Source organism: Doryrhamphus excisus, linkage group LG6, assembly GCF_037039965.1.
Source record: "Doryrhamphus excisus strain RoL-2023G ecotype Guam linkage group LG6, RoL_Dexc_Guam_v1.1, whole genome shotgun sequence".
In the NCBI taxonomy this organism is placed as follows: Eukaryota; Metazoa; Chordata; class Actinopteri; order Syngnathiformes; family Syngnathidae; genus Doryrhamphus; species Doryrhamphus excisus.
In genome coordinates, this window is record NC_136362.1 from 23,980,520 (window position 1) to 24,003,136 (window position 22,617).

At 49.8% G+C, this 22,617-nt stretch overlaps 11 non-coding genes across 11 annotated transcripts; 6 read left to right on the forward strand and 5 right to left on the reverse strand.

Annotated features, from left to right (window-relative positions):
- Positions 1–5,502: 5,502 nt before the first annotated feature.
- Positions 5,503–5,575, reverse strand: trnak-uuu (transfer RNA lysine (anticodon UUU)). The gene has a single exon. It is a non-coding gene; the product is annotated as a tRNA-Lys (tRNA).
- Positions 5,576–7,079: 1,504 nt separating this feature from the next.
- trnas-cga (transfer RNA serine (anticodon CGA)) lies at positions 7,080–7,161 on the forward strand. Its single transcript has one exon. It is a non-coding gene; the product is annotated as a tRNA-Ser (tRNA).
- Positions 7,162–8,352: 1,191 nt separating this feature from the next.
- Positions 8,353–8,423, forward strand: trnag-gcc (transfer RNA glycine (anticodon GCC)). The gene has a single exon. It is a non-coding gene; the product is annotated as a tRNA-Gly (tRNA).
- Positions 8,424–8,765: 342 nt separating this feature from the next.
- trnat-agu (transfer RNA threonine (anticodon AGU)) lies at positions 8,766–8,839 on the forward strand. The gene has a single exon. It is a non-coding gene; the product is annotated as a tRNA-Thr (tRNA).
- A 1,992-nt stretch (positions 8,840–10,831) lies between these two features.
- Positions 10,832–10,903, forward strand: trnad-guc (transfer RNA aspartic acid (anticodon GUC)). The gene has a single exon. It is a non-coding gene; the product is annotated as a tRNA-Asp (tRNA).
- Positions 10,904–13,258: 2,355 nt separating this feature from the next.
- Positions 13,259–13,330, forward strand: trnad-guc (transfer RNA aspartic acid (anticodon GUC)). Its single transcript has one exon. It is a non-coding gene; the product is annotated as a tRNA-Asp (tRNA).
- A 3,787-nt stretch (positions 13,331–17,117) lies between these two features.
- On the reverse strand, positions 17,118–17,204 carry trnay-gua (transfer RNA tyrosine (anticodon GUA)). The gene is given in 2 exon segments: positions 17,118–17,153; positions 17,168–17,204. It is a non-coding gene; the product is annotated as a tRNA-Tyr (tRNA).
- Positions 17,205–18,110: 906 nt separating this feature from the next.
- On the reverse strand, positions 18,111–18,183 carry trnak-uuu (transfer RNA lysine (anticodon UUU)). Its single transcript has one exon. It is a non-coding gene; the product is annotated as a tRNA-Lys (tRNA).
- A 1,638-nt stretch (positions 18,184–19,821) lies between these two features.
- trnal-cag (transfer RNA leucine (anticodon CAG)) lies at positions 19,822–19,903 on the reverse strand. The gene has a single exon. It is a non-coding gene; the product is annotated as a tRNA-Leu (tRNA).
- Positions 19,904–20,011: 108 nt separating this feature from the next.
- Positions 20,012–20,084, forward strand: trnak-cuu (transfer RNA lysine (anticodon CUU)). Its single transcript has one exon. It is a non-coding gene; the product is annotated as a tRNA-Lys (tRNA).
- A 242-nt stretch (positions 20,085–20,326) lies between these two features.
- trnav-aac (transfer RNA valine (anticodon AAC)) lies at positions 20,327–20,399 on the reverse strand. The gene has a single exon. It is a non-coding gene; the product is annotated as a tRNA-Val (tRNA).
- Positions 20,400–22,617: the final 2,218 nt, after the last annotated feature.

The window sequence follows — 22,617 nt, forward strand, 5'->3', positions numbered from 1 at the left end:
CACAGACTGCGTATATATATTTATACTGCATTCTGTATATTTTGTATTTTCATTTTTTAATAGATGTGTCTGCACCTACTTCACCAAAACAAATCCCCAGTCGAGGTCAGCAGGCCCCGTCTCCACTGTAAACAGTGTGGACTGGGCACTGCTTCCCTTTTCGGAGGCGCCGGACGGTTTGCCAGAACCCCTTCGAGGCCGACCGAAAGTCGTGCTCCATGGCCTCACGAATTCCTTCCACACCCGAGTTTTTGCCTAGACAACCACCGAAGCCGTGAACCGTTTGGCCTGACAGTACCTGTCAGCTGCTTCCGGAGTCCCACAAGCCATCAATGCTGGATAGGACTCCTTCTTCAGCTTGACGGCGGCCCTGACCTCTGGTGTCCACCATCGGGTTCGGGGCCTGCCGCCACGACTGGCACCGACCGCCTTGCGGCAGCAGCTCCGGTCAGCCGCCTCAGCAATGGAGGCACAGAATATGGCCCATTCGGACTCAATATCCCGGTCCTCCCCCGGCTGGAACTGCTGGATGTTGAGGGACTGTCTTGGCCAGGACAGAAGAGGCCCGGGCACACTGCCCCATGGAGGACCGGGCGGTAGAGATGGAACGCCCTACGCCAGACCCCCGCAGAGCCCCCCCCCCCCGCATATCTATATGGCCACATACCCACATACACACCCACACACACATATACGTACATATATATATAATTATAATAAAACTAATCATTATTTATCTAAGTATTTAAAACAATAAATACATAAAATAAACTCAAACACATGCACACCCCATCCACTCAATACACACACATGCAAGCACATGCTGTGGACGTCCCCGGGTGGGGCGTCCAGGGCATCACAGGGCGGGGGACCCAGGGGTCCCAGACCCACAACCAGGCCCCGAGCCCACGGAGGTACGGACCGCCAAGGCATAGCACCCCCAGGTTCCCCTCGACCACGGCATCAGGGCTACGGCAGTGTGGCAGACAAAGGAGCGGGTGAGGGGAGGAGGCCTGGAGGCCGGTGGACGCCCCCCCAAGGGCACGTTGGCGCCCGCGACCCAGGACAGACCCAGGGAGGTAGCGCCAACCATGACACCAGGGCAAGCCCCGGCGTCAGCTGGTTCCAGCGGGACCCCCAGGAAGGCCAGGCAGACCAGACCAAAATATCCTGCAGCCCAGGGCACTCCGAGCGAGCCGCCAAGCCCCAGCAGCCAGCGGGCCAATCGCGGGGGTAGGCAGTAGGCTCTCCGGTCCAGCCCGCTACACCTGTGTTTGTGAAGTTGGTATTGTGTAGATTGCGCAATTAAAAATAGGCCTGCCCCGTATGGCTGACCTATGTGTGTGGTGTATGTGTATGTGTGTGTGTGTGTGGAGGGAAGCTGAGCAATGGTGGGTCCCATGCCTGCCCAGATCCCCCCCAGAACTGAGTGTCTAAGGTGCGGTTAAAATTGAAGGGTGACCAAGCCAGAGGAATGCCGAGGACAAAAGGGCATCCGCAAGGAAACCCTTCGCCCCCGGCAAAACCAGTTGCAGGCCAACCCCCAAAGTCCTACATGTATGTGAGGTGGTGCAGTGCAGCAGGGAGGATCGGGGCCCCACACACGCCCACCCCGCACTACCGGCCAACCGAGCCGAGCCGCCCGGAGCAAGCCCCGGGCCACAGGACCAACCACGAGCCCCACCCAGCCCATCGCGGCGGCCAGTCCGGCCCGCCAGCTCACCCTTGGAGGGCCCAACCAGAGATTGTGCCAGCTACGCCACCCCCGGACCACCAGGAGCCGCGGACACACCACACGCCCCGAGGCAGCTCCTACAACCACCAGAACAGCAGGGACCGCGCCCCAGCAACACATCAGTCACCATGGCAGCCCAGGGAGTGACACCACAGAGACCGCAGGAGAACCGGGACCTGCATGGGGAAGAGCCCAACCCCGCCCCCCGGGCACGTGAGCCAAGAGTGCCAGGGCGGGACAGAGACACACACACCAGGCAGCAGAGCCCACCAGGTAGACGACACCCCAACAGCCGCAAAAAGTGAATACCCCCCCAGTCCCACCCTCCACCACAGCGCCGACCCGTCTCCACCACATCTCCCATCCACCCACGGACCCGCCGAGTAGGACACCCCGGAGGGGGGAAGACCGCCACCAGACCGGAGACAGAAGGGGCCAACCAGACACCGGCAAATAGCAGGGGCCGCCCGTGAGCCACCGGCCAGCCCCACCCCCCAACCCTTGGTCGAGGCTCCTCCACGACCCAGAGCCCACCACCCCGCCCCCCAAGCAAGCCCCCCGCTAATCCCGGCCCGTGCCGCGCAGAGCACCACCCCCACCGCTATCTGCCCCGCTACCCATGCACCCACAGCCAGCCCCCCCACCCGCCCGCCCCACATCCACCACAACCCAGCCATCCCCCTACCGAAGGGGGGGAAGCAGGTAATGCCCCACCCCAGCACCGCACCTCCCCACCCAGAGCCCAAGCTGCACAAACGAGACCCCCCCTCCCGTATGAGCTTACCAGGCGCCCCACCCGGGGCCACACACCTACAGTGAAGAAAATAAGTATTTGAACACCCTGCTATTTTGCTATTTCTCCCACTTAGAAATCATGGAGGGGTCTGAAATTTTCATCGTAGGTGCATGTCCACTGTGAGAGAGATAAACTAAAAAGAAAAATCCAGAAATCACAATGCATGATTTTTTAACAATTTATTTGTGTGATACAGCTGCAAATAAGTATTTGAACACCTGTGTATCATCTAGAATTCTGACCCTGAAAGACCTGTTAGTCTGCCCATTAGAAGTCCACCTGCACTCCATGTATCATCCTGAATCAGATGCACCTGTTTGAGGTCGTTAGCTGCATAAAGACACCTGTCCACCCCATACAATCAGTAAGACTTTAACTTGTAACATGGCGAAGACCAAAGAGCTGTCCAAAGACACCAGAGACAAAATTGTACACCTCCACAAGGCTGGAAAGGGCTACGGAGCAATTACCAAGCAGCTTGGTGAAAAAAGGTCCACTGTTGGAGCTATCATTAGAAAATGGAAGAAGCTAAACATGACGGTCAATCTCAATCGGAGTGGAGCCCCATGCAAGATATCACCTCGTGGGGTCTCAATGATTCTAAGAAAGGTGAGGAATCAGCCCAGAACTACACGACAGGACTTGGTCAATGACCTGAAAAGAGCTGGGACCACCGTTTCCAAGGTTACTGTAGGTAATACACTAAGACGTCATGATGTGAAATCATGCATGGCACGAAAGGTTCCCCTGCTTAAACCAGCACATGTCAAGGCCCGTCTTAAGTTTGCATATGACCATTTGGATGATACAGAGGAGTCATGGGAGAAAGTTTTATGGTCAGATGAGACCAAAATAGAACTTTTTGGTCATAATTCCAATAAGCGTGTTTGGAGGAAGAAGAATGAAGAGTACAATCCGAAGAACACCATCCCTACTGTGAAGCATGGGGGTGGTAGCATCATGCTTTGGGGGTGTTTTTCTGCACATGGGACAGGACGAGTGCACTGCATTAAAGAGAGGATGACTGGGGCCGTGTATTGTGAGATTTTGGGGAACAACCTCCTTCCCTCTGTCAGAGCATTGAAGATGGGTCGTGGCTGGGTCTTCCAACACGACAACGACCCGAAGCACACAGCCAGGAAAACCAAGGAGTGGCTCCGTAAGAAGCATATCAAGGTTCTAGCATGGCCCAGCCAGTCTCCAGACCTGAACCCAATCGAAAATCTTTGGAGGGAGCTCAAACTCCGTGTTTCTCAGCGACAGCCCAGAAACCTGACTGATCTAGAGAAGATCTGTGTGGAGGAGTGGGCCAAGATCCCTCCTGCAGTGTGTGCAAACCTGGTGAAAAACTACAGGAAACGTTTGACCTCTGTAATAGCAAACAAAGGCTACTGTACCAAATATTAACATTCATTTTCTCAGGTGTTCAAATACTTATTAGCAGCTGTATCACACAAATAAATTGTTAAAAAATCATGCATTGTGATTTCTGGATTTTTCTTTTTAGTTTATCTCTCTCACAGTGGACATGCACCTACGATGAAAATTTCAGACCCCTCCATGATTTCTAAGTGGGAGAAATAGCAAAATAGCAGGGTGTTCAAATACTTATTTTCTTCACTGTACCATGCACAAAAATTAAAATTGAGAATAAGAATAATAATAAAAAAATAAATAAATAAAAATAAAGTAAAGTAATTGATAATAATAATAATAGTAATAATAATAATTGTAATCATAATAATAATAACAATAATAACAATAATAATAATAGTAATAATAATAATAGTAATAATAATAATAATAATAATATTTATTGATCTGAGTGTCCGGGATTCAAGTCCCTGTTCAGGTGAGCAGGTCATAAGGCCCCCTGTTTAAAACTGGGTGGAAACATGGGCTTTCTATTCCTTCATTTACAAAGTAACTGGTGGTCTAGTGGCTAGGATTCGGTGCTCGGTCACAAGACCTCTCTCAATTTTCGTTTCCAAGTGCTCAGCTGTGTTGTACAATCTGACAGTCCTTTGCTGCCAAATCATTCCAGTCGTGGATAATGGACCTGACCAGGAAAATGCCAGCTGTGACATTTCAACCAGTGATACAACTAATTTAACTAATTTAAATTCAGCACACAAAAATAGGTAAATAGGGTAAAATAGCCTAGCAAAGAGGGGCACGTTTGTTCAATTCCAGCAGTCCTTTTCTGGTGTTTCCATGACTCTGATACTTTTCATTCGAGGTCATGTTGAAGTACAAAGACTATTTTCTGGAAAAGCGCAGGACTCCAGGATGCAATAGGTCTGCTTTGTACACTTTTCAGCAGCGGTCATGTTGAAAAGCACCCCTGGTTTACTGGGTGATACCACTTCAAAATGCAAGACGCTGTGGGATTCGAACCCACGCCTCATTAGAGACTGCAACCTGAATGCAGCGGCTTCGACCACTCGGCCATCCTGACCCTCAAAAACTCCTGTTTAACTAATTTAAATTCATCACACAGCAGAGGAGGGTAAAAGATATAGGTCTGCTTTGTACACTTTTCAGCAGCGGTCATGTTGAAAAGCACACCTGGTTTACTGGGTGACGCCACTTCAAGATGCAAGACGCTGTCAGAAGTGGGATTGGAACCCACTTCAGAGACTTCAACCTGAATGCAGCGCCTTCGACCGCTCGGCCATCCTGACCCTCAAAAACTCCTGTAATTGTTCCTCTATACAAAGACCATGACAACACTTTTCCAGCTGAGTCTAGTGACGCGCTTACGGACCCCACTACCTCTGCTGATGGACTTCAGTGGCCATTACAAGATCGCAAAGGTGCTAGGTCGAAAAGGTTTACTTAAACAAGTTATTCCTTGTGTGCCTCGGTGTTGAGAATGAAGGAGCAGAAATCTTCTGGCATACTGTACTTGACCACAGAAGGAGGATGAAGGAAGTAGGTTTAACATTTCAGGGAAGGGGCCTACCTTCACCGCCTGAACAGGGACTTGAACCCTGGACCCTCAGATTAAAAGTGTGATGCTCTACCAACTGAGCTATCCAGGCCTTTGTTGACTGAGGACAACTCACAAGGTAAAATCTTCTGGCATACTGTACTTGACCTTGCAGAGATGAGAGCTTCTTCTCTGGCTCTCAACAAAGGCGGTCGCATCTTTCCCCTCTCCTTCCTATCCCTTATATTCCCTGCTTTGTTGTCCCCTGTCCATCCTGTCGATGGAGTTTGACTTGATTCTTTGTCACGCAGTCTGAAACTGGCAAACTGAGAAATTCTGATTGAGTGACCAATGCAGTCTGTCCATTTTAATACATTTCGTCTCAACTCATGTTGAAAAAGGACAGAGCCATTTCCGTGAGAGCACAAGACCCCTGGATTGTACCCAAAAATACTTTGCGTTCATCAAAGACTAAAGCTGGTGTCCTGGTTTGCAATGCCTCGATTGTTACGCCAGAAGGTGCGAGTCACATCCAAAACAAAGGGCATGCTGGAAGCATAGCATGCGTTAGTATGGCTTCAACTGAACAGAAGTTGGTCAGCGTGTTAACCGGGAGGCTGGTGGTTCGAGCCCACCCAGGGACGTTCTCTGGATGCATCAGTGTCACTGTTCATTCGTGTTTGCGCTCCACTCAGCACTTCTGTGGTTCCCAATTGGCAAACTGTGTGTCAATGACTTTTCAAAAGCACATTACAGCTTCCATGGTCTAACACATTTGATCAGAAGTTAGGTTGATCAAGTCACAGATTTCAGTTTCTTTCTGCACAGGTCTGGTGAAACACAGAAGCTCTGCTTGAAAATATTAGCTTTTGCAAAAGCACCAGCCAGGATTATAGATTAAGAGATGACGGAATGCTTTTATGTTAAAAGGAATCAAGTCAAACCCCATCAACTGGTAAGCAGGGGCCCTTAAGAGAAGACACTGTACACTGTTGTGACTTTTTGACAGACATGTCTAGTAAACAGGAGATCCTGGGTTCAAATCCCAGCAGTGCCTTCTCTGTGTTTCAGCAGCTCCTATGCTGTTATTTAAAAGAAATGTTGTTTTTGTTCTGTTGAATAAATACCCATCATTTCTGATGTCATATGTAGTATACCTGTCACATGTACTGCAATGCTCCCTACAAAGACAATACCCTTGTGTATTTGGACATTTGCAGGTTAAAGAAAACAAACCACATCAGCCAAATATCTTCTGGACAAAAGAGTGGTCAGACAAGACAAAGTTTGAGCCAGTCACCTGAACATTAGACTTTTGATCTGAGTGTCCAGGATTCAAGTCCCTGTTCAGGTGACCAGTGATAGGGTCTGAGGTCCACTTGCAAACGCCTCCTTTTTGCCCACAAAAAACAAGGGCAACAGGACAATCCCTTGGTACTTTATGGAAACGATGTGAGGTGCCTGGCTTTTAACTAGAAGTGGAAAGACTTGTGTAGCCCCTCACACAAACCATGTGTCTTCCTCCCATGCACATGTTGCCAGCTGATCCTTGACATCAGCAAAATTTTGGTTCTAGGACAATGGGGTCACCTGCCTCCATTGGTCTTTTCCAAGCGGTCACGGTGGCCGAGAGGTGAAGGCGTTGGACTCGAAATCCAATGGGGTTTCCCCACACAGGTTTGAATCCTGTCTGTGACGCTTTGGTTGGGCATTTGTTGCCGCCATGCTGTTTACCTTGTGGTGGAGTACTGTTGGTTATGAGGGCCGGGGTGTTGTCCTTTCGCGGTCCGCATTCTCTACACTGGTGGTCTGGATTTTGGGTAGAGGATAATGGGGTCCACTGTCCTCATTGACCATCTCGGTGGCCGAGAGGTTTGTTGCCACTCTGCTTTGACATGCTGTTTTCTGTACCTCTCCCCGGTCTTTCAGCGGCCTTGTCGAGGGTGTTCCACAGGTGGGTGGGTGGTGTCATGTTGGATATGGGGGCCAGTGGGTTGTCGCCGTTTTGTTGTTCCTGGAGCACATAAAGAAGAGTGGCCAGTACGGGGGGTTGAACCCGTGACCTTGGCGTTATTAGCACCACACGCTGACCAACTGAGCTAACCGGGATAGCAGCAGAGAGCTGCTGGAATGACAAGGCGCTACGAAACGCGTATCGGGCGGAGCCTCTCCGACCCACACGCCGGCTCCAAATCCCACCTCCTGGGGCTCTTCCGGCACCACTCCTCTCTCCCTGCTCCAGCAGCGGAGCGCCGTCTGACGACATCGGGAGTGTCATCCCCATGCAACTGGGAGCCAGTCGCCTTTCGCCAGCGGAGAGGAGTCACCGTCTACGCCTGTGGCTGTGCCTGTACTGTGGGAGTCCTACACACAATTTCCCGCTGTCCAGTTCGCCCAGCACGCCACCGCTCTTCCTCCGGCAGGGATATTCCCCAGCTGCTGGCACTGCCCGCTCTAACCACACCGGCTGCGTCATCCGCTTTGGTGGGCCGACTTCAGGTGGAAGGTACAATATCCTGGGCGGGGGAAGCTTCTCCTACCACAGCATTAATTGACTCTGGGGCGGACGAGAACTTCATTGATAGCGGACTGGTAAGTTCTCTTAACATTCCTACTGTTGAGCTTGTCCCCCACAAGAATGTCTGCTCGCTAGATGAACATCACCTGGCATGCATTACGCATCAGACATGCACCATATCCTTGGTGCTGTCGGGAAACCACCACAAGGTCACTAATTTTTTTCTTATGCCCTCTCGCTCAGCTCTGTTAGTACTCGGCCTCCCCTGGCATCCCGTGCATGTGTTGTGAAGTTTTGTCATTCAGTGCCACTTTGCAGAGGCACATCCACTCAACAATTTAATTTGTTCTCCGACAGTGTTTCCCAATGTGGCATTGGTGGTTCAGTGGTAGAATTCTCGCTTGCCAAGCGGGAGGCCCGGGTCTGATTCCCGGCCAATGCAGTATATCTCAGCTTATAACTTTCTTTAGAGCTCATGTTGAAAAAGTACAAAGGCTCTTTTCCTGCGAAAGGGCAGTATTCAGAATGACACCTGAAACGTAACAGACTGGACCACCCGAGAGTTAAGGTGGACAGCACTTAGTGAAACCTGACTGCAGTCATGCTGTTGTAGTCTCTGTCGCGCAATTGCTCAGCACGTTTGGCTGTTAACTGAGAGGTTGGTGGTTCGAGCCCTCCCAGGGACTCTCAATTCACACATGTGTTGGACTTTGGACTCCCTCCCTTGTATGAACATTTTTCCCCATTGGCGAACTGCTTTTGTGTTGGTACCAGATGCACTGCTGGCACTGTGGCTAAGCTGGTCAAAGTGCCTGTCTAGTAAACAGGAGATCCTGGGTTCAAATCCCAGCAGTGCCTGGGTGCTTGGTCAGTGAAACTTTGGCAGCTGATTTCTGAACCATGTACTTCTTTTTGTCACTTGCCCTTCAAGAACGAATTGACGTTGCATCCACAGCTGACGTGATTGTTGTGGATCCCATTATGCCAGAAGGTGCTTGAATCCAAAGAGTATGACATTGTGATGTGTTGTCATTCAGCGCCACTTTGCAGAGGCTCATCCACTTGACAGTTGAATTTTTTTCTCTTACAGTGTGTCCCCACGTGGGGCACGTGGCATTGGTGGTTCGGTGGTAGAATTCTCACTTGCCAAGCGGGGGCAGCGCGCGTGTTGTTGACATTTGCTGCCAGCCAATCAGGATGCGACACAGACGTCAGACAAGCAAAGAGACTCGCCTGCCACGCGGGCATGATTACCATTACCATCTATCAGGGATGGCAACTGAATTAGGAATCAATGCCAGAAACCTGCCACAGGATTTCAGATAATGTTTTGATGCAGACTGGTCATGATGCTTCTGATTAAATAAATTAATTAATCAATTAAAATTAATTAAACCATTACCTGTGAGAGGTAATGTACACCATTGCACTAAACATTGATAGAATAGTTAGTAATGGAGTTAGTAGTGAATAACTAACAATGCTTGTGGGGATTTTTTTTGGTTTTGGACATCTTTCAGATAAATAAGCCCGGTTAGCTCAGTCGGGAGAGCATGAGACTCTTAATATCAGGGTCATGGGTTCGAGCCCCACATTGGGCGGTTCAGCTCTTTTGGTGATACAGACCTGGTAGACCCAAATGAGTAGTGAGGGTGTGCTGGGAACGTCTGGCAGAGTCTCCCGTTCGTCGAGTCTTCAACTCTCACCTCTGGCAGAGCTTCACCTGCATCCCGGGGGAGGACCGGGATATTGAGTCCGAATGGGCCATAAGGCCGTCGATGCCAGTTGTGGCGGCAGGCCCCGAACCCGATGGTGGACACCAGAAGTCAGGGCCGCCGTCAAGCTGAAGAAGAAGTCCTATCCAGCATTGATGGCTTGTGGGACTTCGGAAGCAGCTGACAGGTACTGTCAGGCCAAACGGTTCGCGGCTTCGGCGGTTGTCCAGGCAAAAACTCGGGTGTGGGAAGAATTCGGTGAGGCCATGGAGCACGACTTTCGGTCGGCCTCAAAGGGGTTCTGGCAAACCGTCCGGCGCCTCCGAAAAGGGAAGCAGAGCCCAGTCCACACTGTTTACAGTGGAGGCGGGGCCTGCTGACCTCGACTGGGGATTTGTTTTGGTGAAGTAGGTGCAGACACATCTGTTAAAAAATGAAAATACAAAATATACAGAATGCAGTATGAATATATGTACGCAGTCTGATTGTTTTTCCTGATTGAGTCCAAAGTGAGCGTTAATTTAACGCATATAGAGTGTCAAAGTGGCAGGGTGAGGCAGAGGCGGGGTGTGAACAGTGTCACGGGGGGTTCCGGGCCTTGTTGATGAGGCTGACAGCAGACAGGAAGAAACTGTTCTTGTGGCGTGAGGTTTTGGTCCTGATGGACCGCAGCCTCCTCTCAAAGAGACTGTGTCCGGGGTAAAAAAAAACAAAAAACTAGCAAGACAGCCTCAAGGTCCAAAAGTGTTAAGGCAGTCCCATAGTGTCCCCACATCATGCCATGTGTCTATTTGCCTTGAGACATGAGTAAATTAGCTTAAATGCTAACATGCTAATGGTCATCATGTTAGTACCAAGCAAGAGAGTCCTTTTTCAGTCGGGTCTAAAAGTGGGGGCAATGTGAAGCTGTGTCTGTGCCACCTACTATGTTGCTGTGTCCCTGGTCCAGTGTGTTCCCATCTTGGGTTGGAATGTCCCCGTGCTGGTAACGGGTGGGGAATACAGTACGTTGATGAGGATAAGCGGGATGGATTTCAGTGGTTAAAGTCTCCAGCTACCATGAAAACGGTCATGGGCCACGAGCCTGTTCTGAATTCCCCTTTGGCCAATTGACACCACATCAACTCTGCAGCAGTCCTCGTTAGTATAGTGGACAGTATCTCCGCCTGTCACGTGGAAGACCGGGGTTCGATTCCCCGACGGGGAGTTCCTCTTTTGTATGTCACAATGTCACGTTGGACCTTGAGTCGGGTTGCGGTTGCAACAACCAGTCCGGTTAAACAAACCCTTCTCATTAGAACAAAACCTCTCGTAATCTTCTTCTCAAGGTGTTCAGGTGTCTTGTACAATCTGACAGTCTTTTGCTGTCAAATCATTCCATGCGTGGATAATGGAGCTGACCAGGAAAATGCCAGCTGTGGGATTTCAACCAGAGCCTCCTGAGCGTAAGGAACCTTAATCTGGCGCCTTCGATCACTCATCCACCCAACCTAAAACGGTGCCCTGATCAGGAAAAAAAACACTGTGACCTTGTGAGGTTCACTGACAACAGAGGACACTCAAAAGGAGCCGCACAAAGCAGGGTACTTGTGCAGATGTCGGCAGCAGAGTGGCGCAGCGGTAGCGTGCTGGGCCCATAACCCAGAGGTCGATGGATCGAAACCATCCTCTGCTATGGCTGTGCTCTTTACGTGTCCTTTGAAGAGCTTGCAGATGTATTGTCTTTGTTACTTAGCTGACCTGGTCCAGTAAAGAGTTCACGCTTCCTTTACTGCTGTTCTCGATGCATTTATTGCTCTTGAGTGCATTCACACGCCATTGCGGGACAACAGAATCGGTGACAAAGGGCAGCCTTAGCGGAGGCCAACGTTTACCGGAAACAGGCTCGACTTACTACTGACAATGCGAACCAGACTCCTGCCCCGTTTGTACAAAGACCAGATAGCACGTAGTAGCGCGCCACCAATCCCCCCAAAGTACGCCACAAGGGACACGGTCGAATGCCTTTTCCAGATCCGCAAAGTACATGTAGACTGGTTGGGCAAACTCCCATGCACCCTCCAGCACCCTCGTGAGGGTGTCGAGCTGGTCCAGTGTTCCATGACCAGGACGAAAACCGCATTGGACCTCTTGTAACAGAGGTTCGACCAACGGTCGTACCCTTCTCTCCAGCACCCTGGAATAGACTTTCCCAGGGAGGCTGAGGAGTGTGATCCCCCTACAGTTGGAACACACCCTCCGGTCACCCTTCTTGAAAAGGGGGACCACCACCCCGGTCTGCCAATCCAAAGATACTGTTCCCGACTTCCACGCAATGTTGAAGAGACCTGCCAGCCAAGACAGTCCCTCAACATCCAGCAGTTCCAGCCGGGGGAGGACCGGGATATTGAGTCCGAATGGGCCATATTCCGTGCCTCCATTGCTGAGGCGGCTGACCGGAGCTGCTGCCGCAAGGCGGTCGGTGCCAGTCGTGGCGGCAGGCCCCGAACCCGATGGTGGACACCAGAGGTCAGGGCCGCCGTCAAGCTGAAGAAGGAGTCCTATCCAGCATTGATGGCTTGTGGGACTCCGGAAGCAGCTGACAGGTACTGTCAGGCCAAACGGTTCACGGCTTCGGCGGTTGTCTAGGCAAAAACTCGGGTGTGGAAGGAATTCGTGAGGCCATGGAGCACGACTTTCGGTCGGCCTCGAAGGGGTTCTGGCAAACCGTCCGGCGCCTCCGAAAAGGGAAGCAGTGCCCAGTCCACACTGTTTACAGTGGAGACGGGGCCTGCTGACCTCAACTGGGGATTTGTTTTGGTGAAGTAGGTGCAGACACATCTATTAAAAAAGTGAAAATACAAAATATACAGAATGCAGTATAAATATATGTACGCAGTCTGTTTTTTGTTTGTTATTCCGGAAGTGCAGTCTGATTGTTTTTCCCAAGAGTCCAACGTGAGCGTTAATTTAACGCATATAGAGTGTCAAAGTGGCAGGGTGAGGCAGAGGTGGGGTGTGAACAGTGTCGGGGGGGGTCCGGGCCTTGTTGATGAGGCTGACAGCAGACGGGAAGAAACTGTTCTTGTGGCGTGAGGTTTTGGTCCTGATGGACCGCAGCCTCCTCTCAAAGAGACTGTGTCCGGGGTAAAAAACCAAAAAAAACTAGCAAGACAGCCTCAAGGTCCAAAAGTGTTAAGGCAGTCCCATAGTGTCCCCACATCATGCCATGTGTCTATTTGCCTTGAGACATGAGTAAATTAGCTTAAATGCTAACATGCTAATGGTCATCATGTTAGCACCAAGCAAGAGAGTCCTTTTTCAGTCGGGTCTAAAAGTGGGGGCAATGTGAAGCTGTGTCTGTGCCACCTACTATGTTGCTGTGTCCCTGGTCCAGTGTGTTCCCATCTTGGGTTGGAATGTCCCCGTGCTGGTAACGGGAGGGGAATACAGTACGTTGATGAGGATAAGCGGGATGGATTTCAGTGGTTAAAGTCTCCAGCTACCATGAAAACGGTCATGGGCCACGAGCCTGTTCTGAATTCCCCTTTGGCCAATCGACACCACATCAACTCTGCAGCAGTCCTCGTTAGTATAGTGGACAGTATCTCCGCCTGTCACGTGGAAGACCGGGGTTCGATTCCCCGACGGGGAGTTCCTCTTTTGTATGTCACAATGTCACGTTGGACCTTGAGTCGGGTTGCGGTTGCAACAACCAGTCCGGTTAAACAAACCCTTCTCATTAGAACAAAACCTCTCTTAATCTTCTTCTCAAGGTGTTCAGGTGTCTTGTACAATCTGACAGTCTTTTGCTGCCAAATCATTCCAGTCGTGGATAATGGAGCTGACCAGAAAAATGCCAGCTGTGGGATTTCAACCAGAGCCTCCTGAGCGTAAGGAACCTTTTTCTGGCGCCTTCGATCACTCATCCACCCAACCTAAAACGGTGCCCTGATCAGGAAAAAAACTGTGACCTTGTGAGGTTCACTGACAACAGAGGACACTCAAAAGGAGCCGCACAAAGCAGGGTACTTGTACAGAAGTCGGCAGCAGAGTGGCGCAGCGGTAGCGTGCTGGGCCCATAACCCAGAGGTCGATGGATCGAAACCATCCTCTGCTATGGCTGTGCTCTTTACGTGTCCTTTGAAGAGCTTGCAGATGTATTGTCTTTGTTACTTAGCTGACCTGGTCCAGTAAAGAGTTCACACTTCCTTTACTGCTGTTCTCGATGCATTTATTGCTCTTGAGTGCATTCACACGCCATTGCGGGACAACAGAATCTGTGACAAAGGGCAGCCTTAGCGGAGGCCAAAGTTTACCGGAAACAGACTCGACTTACTACTGACAATGCGAACCAGACCCCTGCCCTGTTTGTACAAGGACCAGATAGCACGTAGTAGCGCGCCACCAATCCCCCCAAAGTACGCCACAAGGGACACGGTCGAATGCCTTTTCCAGATCCGCAAAGTACATGTAGACTGGTTGGACAAACTCCCATGCACCCTCCAGCACCCTCGTGAGGGTGTAGAGCTGGTCCAGTGTTCCATGACCAGGACGAAAACCGCATTGGACCTCTTGTAACAGAGGTTCGACCAACGGTCGTACCCTTCTCTCCAGCACCCTGGAATAGACTTTCCCAGGGAGGCTGAGGAGTGTGATCCCCCTATAGTTGGAACACACCCTCCGGTCACCCTTCTTGAAAAGGGGGACCACCACCCCGGTCTGCCAATCCAAAGATACTGTTCCCGACTTCCACGCAATGTTGAAGAGACGTGCCAGCCAAGACAGTCCCTCAACATCCAGCAGTTCCAGCCGGGGGAGGACCGGGATATTGAGTCCGAATGGGCCATATTCCGTGCCTCCATTGCTGACCTCGACTGGGGATTTGTTTTGGTGAAGTAGGTGCAGACACATCTATTAAAAAATGAAAATACAAAATATACAGAATGCAGTATAAATATATGTACGCAGTCTGTTTTTTGTTTGTTATTCCGTAAGTGCAGTCTGATTGTTTTTCCTAAGAGTCCAAACTGAGCGTTAATTTAACGCATATAGAGTGTCAAAGTGGCAGGGTGAGGCAGAGGTGGGGTGTGAACAGTGTCAGGGGGGGTTCGGGCCTTGTTGATGAGGCTGACAGCAGACGGGAAGAAACTGTTCTTGTGGCGTGAGGTTTTGGTCCTGATGGACCGCAGCCTCCTCTCAAAGAGACTGTGTCCGAGCTAAAAAAAAAAAAAAAAAACTAGCAAGACAGCCTCAAGGTCCAAAAGTATTAAGGCAGTCCCATAGTGTCCCCACATCATGCCATGTGTCTATTTGCCTTGAGACATGAGTAAATTAGCTTAAATGCTAACATGCTAATGGTCATCATGTTAGCACCAAGCAAGAGAGTCCTTTTTCAGTCGGGTCTAAAAGTGGGGGCAATGTGAAGCTGTGTCTCACCCTATCTCTTAGGGTGAGTCCAGCTACCCTACGGAGGAAACTCATTTCAGCCGCCTGTATCCGAGATGTCATTCTTTCGGTCATGACCCAAAGCTCATGACCATAGGTGAGGGTGGGAACATAGATCGACCGGTAAATTGAGAGCTTTTTTAACCACGACGGTCCATTACAGCGACCGCATTACTGTAGAGGCTGCGCCGATCCGTCTGTCGACCTCACGCTCCCACTTTCCCTCACTCGTGAACAAGACCCCGAGATACCTAAACTCCTCCACCTGGGGTAGGACCTCATTCCCAACCCGGAGGGAGTACTCCACCCTTTAACGACTGAGAACCATGGCCTCTGATTTGGAGGTACTGAGTCTCATCCCAGACGCTTCACACTCAGATGCAAACCGTCCCAGTAAGCGCTGGAGGTGACAGCCCGTAGAGGCCATAAGAACCACATCATCTGCAAATAGCAGAGATGAGATTCTAAGGCCCCTGAAACAGATTCCCTCAACACCTTGGCTGCGCCTAGAAATTCTGTCCATGAAAATTGTGAACAGAATGGGCGACAAAGGGCAGCCTTAGCGGAGGCCAACGTTTACCGGAAACAGGCTCGACTTACTACTGACAATGCCAACCAGACTCCTGCCCCGTTTGTACAAGGACCAGATAGCATGTAGTAGCGCGCCACCAATCCCCCCAAAGTACGCCACGAGGGACACGGTCGAATGCCTTTTCCAGATCCGCAAAGTACATGTAGACTAATGAAGACCAAGATGGTGGCGCGTGAACAAAGCGAGGCTCAGCGTCTCTCCAGATTTTGCAAATCCGCTGTGTTTTATCTGTTCATCGCTGTTTTTTTCATCCAGTACAGTGCTGCTTTAACATCCTATAGCAGACAGGAGCTCCTAAACATAAAGTCCTCCAACTCGGACCGTTTTATCGCCGATCTCCGACTCATCCCGGAGATCTCCAGGACACCGGAGGCTGCCCACTCCACCCGGCCGGGCGGAAGTGCTCGCAGACGGCGTCGAGATCATAAACAAAGGCGGGGTAGCGCGGAGGGCTACGAGCTAGGCTAAAGCTAACACCACACCGGCTCCCTTTACCCAGCATTTTCCTTGCTAATGTCCGATCTCTTATCAACAAAATGGACGAACTACGACTCTGTATCACCAACAACAAACGGATTATGGACTCGAACGTCATGATTTTCACAGAGACTTGGCTTAACAGCAGTATCCCGAACAATGCTATCGAGTTAGCAGGACACCCCATCCTTAGGGCAGACAGGACTGCGGACTCTGGTAAAACCAAAGATGGAGGTTTGTGCATTTATATAAACAATGCTTGGTGCACAAACTCTGTTATCACAGAGAGTCACTGCTCACCTAATGTGGAGCAAAGGAACCAAAATAGTTATGAGACTGGACCTTCTCTGCCAACGCCGCATCAGCAGGGGAATTAGCTCAAATGGTAGAGCGCTCGCTTAGCATGTGAGAGGTAGCGCATTCTCCATAAACTCCTTTGTTTTACTGATGAAATGTTCCCAAGTAGCGAATACTAATCCGGGCCCCAATCCCGATATCTAGGCCAAATACAGCCATAGGTATCACTCTAAACTGGATTCAGAGTCCAGAGTGCTAACCATTACACCATGGAACCCTTTGTTTTGGATGTGACTGGCACCTTCTGGCGTAACAATGGAGGCTTTGCAAACCAGGACAACTTTACTCTCTGATGAGCGCAAAGTATTTTCGGGTACAATCCAGGGGTCTTGTGCTCTCATGGAAATGGTTGTCCTTTTCCAACAGGAGTTGAGATGAAACGTATTCAAATAGACACTCAAATGATCACTCAGAATTACTGAGAATCAGAATCAGAATTACTCCGTTTGCCAATTTCAGACTGCGTGACAAAGACTCAAGTCCAACTCCATTGACAGGGAGACGGAGGTCCTTCAGACAAGACGGTATTGCATTCTTTCCTGGCAGACATAGCATAAGAAACAGCTTGTCTTTCGAGCCAGATTTGAACCAGCGACCTAAGGATGCCAGCTTGAACCACTACAGTCCTCCGCTCTTCCAACTGAGCTATCGAAGGTCTTGTTGTTTTGGGGCGAATGAGTACAGCCAAGCGTTTTACAGCGTCTTCACTGTGTACTGCTTTCCTTTCCTGAGATGCCGGATGGTGGTCCAGAATCTCTTCGAAGCCGTCCGGAAGTCCTTCTCCATGGCTTCTCCAAACTCCTCCCATGTCAGAGTTTTTGCCTCAGCGAATGCCAAAGCCGCGGACCGCTAAACCCAGTCCTAACCTAAACCCAGTCCTAACTGCATTCTCCCCTCTAGCACCTTGTCTTGTCTTGTTGTGGGATCAATGCCCACAGTCACCAAGGAGTTCTTTGCCTTTTGTAGAAGAGATGTTGGGATTGGATCACCCCTTAGCATCCGAAAAATACCCCAAACCAGGGGAATTACCTCAAATGGTAAAGTGCTTGCTTAGCATGCGAGACGTAGTAGAGTCGATACCCGCATTCTCCAAGGAATCCTTTGTATTTTGTAAAAGAGATGGGGGATCGGAAATGAGTCAAGGATCTATCCCTCAGCGTCAGACAAATACCCCAAACCTAATCCTGGCCGCGTTCTCTAGATTAGTCTCTTATCATGGAATAGTGAAGAAACCCAGCACGTGATTTATTGTTCTCAAGTAGCGCATCAAGGTGACCCCAACCATTCCACCGAGGCCGAAGACAAATCCTACCTCCAGTCAAAACCTATCCAAATGTCAATTCCCTGAACGCAAATCGAACACGACCAGAGCGGTGAGAGCACCGAATCCTAGCCACGAGACCACCAGGGACCGCTTTTGGTCTGCACTCAGAAAGGCAGAGACTGTGTCGCTTCTCTATGGCCTTCTCGGTGTTGAGGATGAGGCAGCAGAAGTCTTGTGGCATTTTGGACTTGACCACAGGAGGAGGATAAAAGTTTCACATTTAATGCTTCTCCTCACCGCCTGAACAGGGACTTGAACCCTGGACCCTCAGATTAAAAGTCTGATGCTCTACCAACTGAGCTATCCAGGCCCTTGATAAATAAAGACAACTCAATGAAGACAAAATCTTCTGGCATACTGTACTTGTCCTTGCAGTGATGAAGAGGCCCCGGCCCCCAAATGTCCACCCCCAAGATGGACTGAGGTCTTAAACTACCCATATGGACAATCCAAATATCTTCTGGACAAAAAGAGTTCGTGGTCAGACAAGACAAAGGTTGAGCCGGTCACCTGAACATGAAACGTTTGATCTGAGTGTCCGGGATTCAAGTCCCTGTTCAGGTGACGAGGTCTGAGGTCCACTTGCAAACGCCTCCTTTTTGCCCTCAAAATACGAGGGCAACAGGACAATCCCTTGGTACTCTATGGAAACTACATGAGGAGCCTGGCTTTTAACTGGAACTGGAAAGGCTTGTGGCCCCGCACACAAACCAAGTATCTTCTGATCAGCTGATCCTTAACATCAGCTGTCACAGACATTGGCGTCGTTTGGGGACCTCATCCTGATCCACGGTTACCACTGATTTGTAGAGTAAGTCAATAAGTCATCATACTCTTACAGGAAGACTCAGTCCAAACACTCAATTGCTGCAGGGCAAGTAGGTTCCACCAAGACTTGAACTTGGACCACTGGATTCAGAGTCCAGAGTGCTAACAATTACACCATGCAACCCTTTGTTTTGGATGTGACTGGCACCTTCTGGCGTAACAATGGAGGCTTTGCAAACCAGGACAACAACTTTACTCTCTGATGAGCGCTAAGTATTTTCGGGTACAATCCAGGGGTCTTGTGCTCTCACGGAAATGGCTGTCCTTTTCCAACAGGAGTTGAGATGAAACGTATTCAAATAGACACTCAAATTCACTCAAACTTAATTCCAGACTGCATGACAAAGACTCAAGTCCAACTCCATTGACAGGGAAGCGGAAGTCCTTCAGACAAGACGGTATTGCCATTCTTTCCTGGCAGACATAACGTAAGAAACAGCTTGTCCTTCGAGCCGGACTTGAACCAGCTACCTAAGGATGCCAACTTGAACCTCTACAGTCCTCAGCGCTTCCAACTGAGCTATCGAAGGTCTTGTTGTGTTGGGGCAAATGAGTACAGCCAAGCGTTTGACGGCGTCTTCACTGTGTACTGCTTTCCTTTCCTGAGATGCCGGATGGTGGTCCAGAATCTCTTCGAAGCCGTCCGGAAGTCCTTCTCCATGGCTTCTCCAAACTCCTCCCATGTCAGAGTTATTGCCTCAGCGAATGCCAAAGCCGCGGACCGCTTGGCTTGTCGGTTCCTGTCAGCTGAAGTCCCATGAGCCAAAAAGGCCCAATAGAACTCCTTCAGCTTGACGGCATCCCTCACCAATGGCATCCACCTTAGGGCCACAGCCGCCTCGACAATGGAGGCACAGAACATCCCTGCCTCCTTCTGGATCTTGCAGGTCACTGGGAAGATATTCGGCTCAAAGGACCATTTGGTCCCGAACATGAAACTTTTGATCTGAGTGTTCGGGATTCAAGTCCCTGTTCAGGTGACAAGGTCTGAGGTCCACTTGCAAACGCCTCATTTTGCCCTCAAAATACCAGGACAACAGGACAACACCTTGGTACTTTATGGAAAATACATGAGGAGCCGGGCTTTTAACTGGAACTAGAAAGACTTGTGTCCCCGCACTGTCAGAAGTGGGATTTGAACCCACGCCTCATTAGAGACTGCAACCTGAATGCAGCGCCTTCGACCGCTCGGCCATCCTGACCCTCCAGGTCTCACTCCTTCTGTTCCATGAGAAACTAGGTCAGCTGTGGAATTGATCAAACATCAGGATGGCCACATCAATAAAAACTGATATCTAGAGCAGCAAAAGGCCCGATTAGCTCAGTCGGAAGAGCGTGAGACTCTTAATCTCATGGTCGTGGGTTCGAGCCCCATGTTGGGCGATTCAGCAGTTTTATTGATACATCTGAAAGATATCTTTCCTGTTGAAAAGTGTTCAACATGCAGAAAACATTTCATTCCAAATACATAAAAACAAGTCTTTTGACCAAAGGCCTGGGGACTCACTTCGTAGGGCATCAGACTTTAAATCTGAGTGTTCAAGTCCCTTCAGAGATCAAGCACATGTCCTTGATCCTATTCGTCACCTTGACTTTTTTTTGTAAACGAAGGACTTCAAAGGCCATGTTTCCACCCAGTTTCGAACTGGCGACCTTTTGCGTGTTAGGCAAACGTGATAACCACTACACTATGGAAACCAGTAGGAAGGGGCTTTTAAGGGGACTGGTGAAGTCACAAAGCAGTTGCCAAACAATGAAACACGACGATGTGTCCAAAGTGGGGGCAGATTGACAATTGTCCAAATAGACAAAGATGTCTCCTTTGTAGGGAAAATTGTTCCACAAATTATGGGCTTTTCTTCAACAAAACAAGACATCACAATCGCGGCTTGAAAGAAACACCTTCGTCACCCTCGGGGTCACTTTGATATCTCGGTGGACTCAACTTGTGCCCTTGGAGTCAATGGTTTGTAAATAGGCTTGTAGCCTCCTCTAACCTTGTCTGGATGGCTGGATGTCTGGCCTTTTGAAGAATGAAGTTAAGGTCCTTTCAGCCAGCCAATAAGCCTTTTCAAACTATTTGCCAAGTCGCAACATAAATAGGGATTGTTCTGAAAACCGGGCTTGAACCAGGGACCTTTAGAACTTCAGTCTAACTTTCTCCTAAGTGAGTATTTCAGCTTCTGAGGTGGTGTTCTGCTTTTTCAGTCGTGGGTAAAAGTGGGGGCAGGGTGAAGCTGTGTCTGTGCCACGTATGTTGCTGTGTACCTGGTCCAGTGTGTTCTCATCTTGGGTTGGAATGTCCCCATGTCCCCATGTTTTTATGTGCAGTGACAGCAGTTCACAGATAGCGCTGAAAGATGACCCGAACCGTTCGACCGAGGACCAAGACAAATCCTATCTCCACTCAAAACCTAACCAAATGTCAGTTCCCTGACCGGGAATCGAACAACAGCCACGGTGGTGAGAGCACCAAGTCCCAGCCACTAGACAATCAGGGACTGCATCATGGCTGCACTCCGAAAGGCAGAGACTGTGTCGCTTTGACGTACTCCAGCAAAGGAACCAAAATAGTTCTGAGACTGGACCTTCTCTGCCAACGCTGCATCAGCAGGGGAATTAGCTCAAATGGTAGAGCGCTCGCTTAGCATGCGAGAGGTAGCAGGATCAATGCCCGCATTCTCCATAAACTCCTTTGTTTTTTTGATGAAATGTTCCCACGTAGCGAATACTAATCCGGGCCCCAATCCCGATATCTAGGCCAAACACAGCCATAGGTATCACCCTAAACCCAGTCCTAACTGCATTCTCCCCTCTAGCACCTTGTCTTGTCTTGTTGTGGGATCAATGCCCGCAATCTTCAAGGAGTTCTTTGCCTTTTGTAGAAGAGATGTTGGGATTGGATCTACCCCTTAGCATCCGACAAATACCCCAAACCAGGGGAATTACCTCAAATGGTAATGTGCTTGCTTAGCATGCAAGAAGTAGCAGAGTCGATACCCGCATTCTCCAAGGAATCCTTTGTATTTTGTAAAAGAGATGTGGGATCGGAAATGAGTCCAGGATTTATCCCTCAGCGTCAGACAAATACCCCAAACCTAATCCTGGCCGCGTTCTCTAGATTAGTCTCTTATCATGGAATAGTGAAGAAGCCCAGTACGTGATTTATTGTTCCCAAGTAGCGCATCAGGGTGACCCCAACCATTCCACCGAAGCCTTGCAGAGATGAAGAGGCCCCGAAATGTCCACCCCCAAGATGAACTGAGGTCTTAAACTACCCACATGGACAATCCAAATATCTTCTGGACAAAAAGAGTTCGTGGTCAGACAAGACAAAGGTTGAGCCGGTCACCTGAACATGAAACGTTTGATCTGAGTGTCCGGGATTCAAGTCCCTGTTCAGGTGACCAGGTCTGAGGTCCACTTGCAAACGCCTCCTTTTTGCCCTCAAAATACGAGGGCAACAGGACAATCCCTTGGTACTCTATGGAAACTACATGAGGAGCCTGGCTTTTAACTGGAACTGGAAAGGCTTGTGGCCCCGCACACAAACCAAGTATCTTCTGATCAGCTGATCCTTAACATCAGCTGTCACAGACATTGGCGTCGTTTGGGGACCTCATCCTGATCCACGGTTACCACTGATTTGTAGAGTAAGTCAATAAGTCATCATACTCTTACAGGAAGACTCAGTCCAAACACTCAATTGCTGCAGGGCAAGTAGGTTCCACCAAGACTTGAACTTGGACCACTGGGTTCAGAGTCCAGAGTGCTAACAATTACACCATGGAACCCTTTGTTTTGGATGTGACTGGCACCTTCTGGCGTAACAATGGAGGCTTTTCAAACCAGGACAACAACTTTACTCTTTGATGAGCGCTAAGTATTTTCGGGTACAATCCAGGGGTCTTGTGCT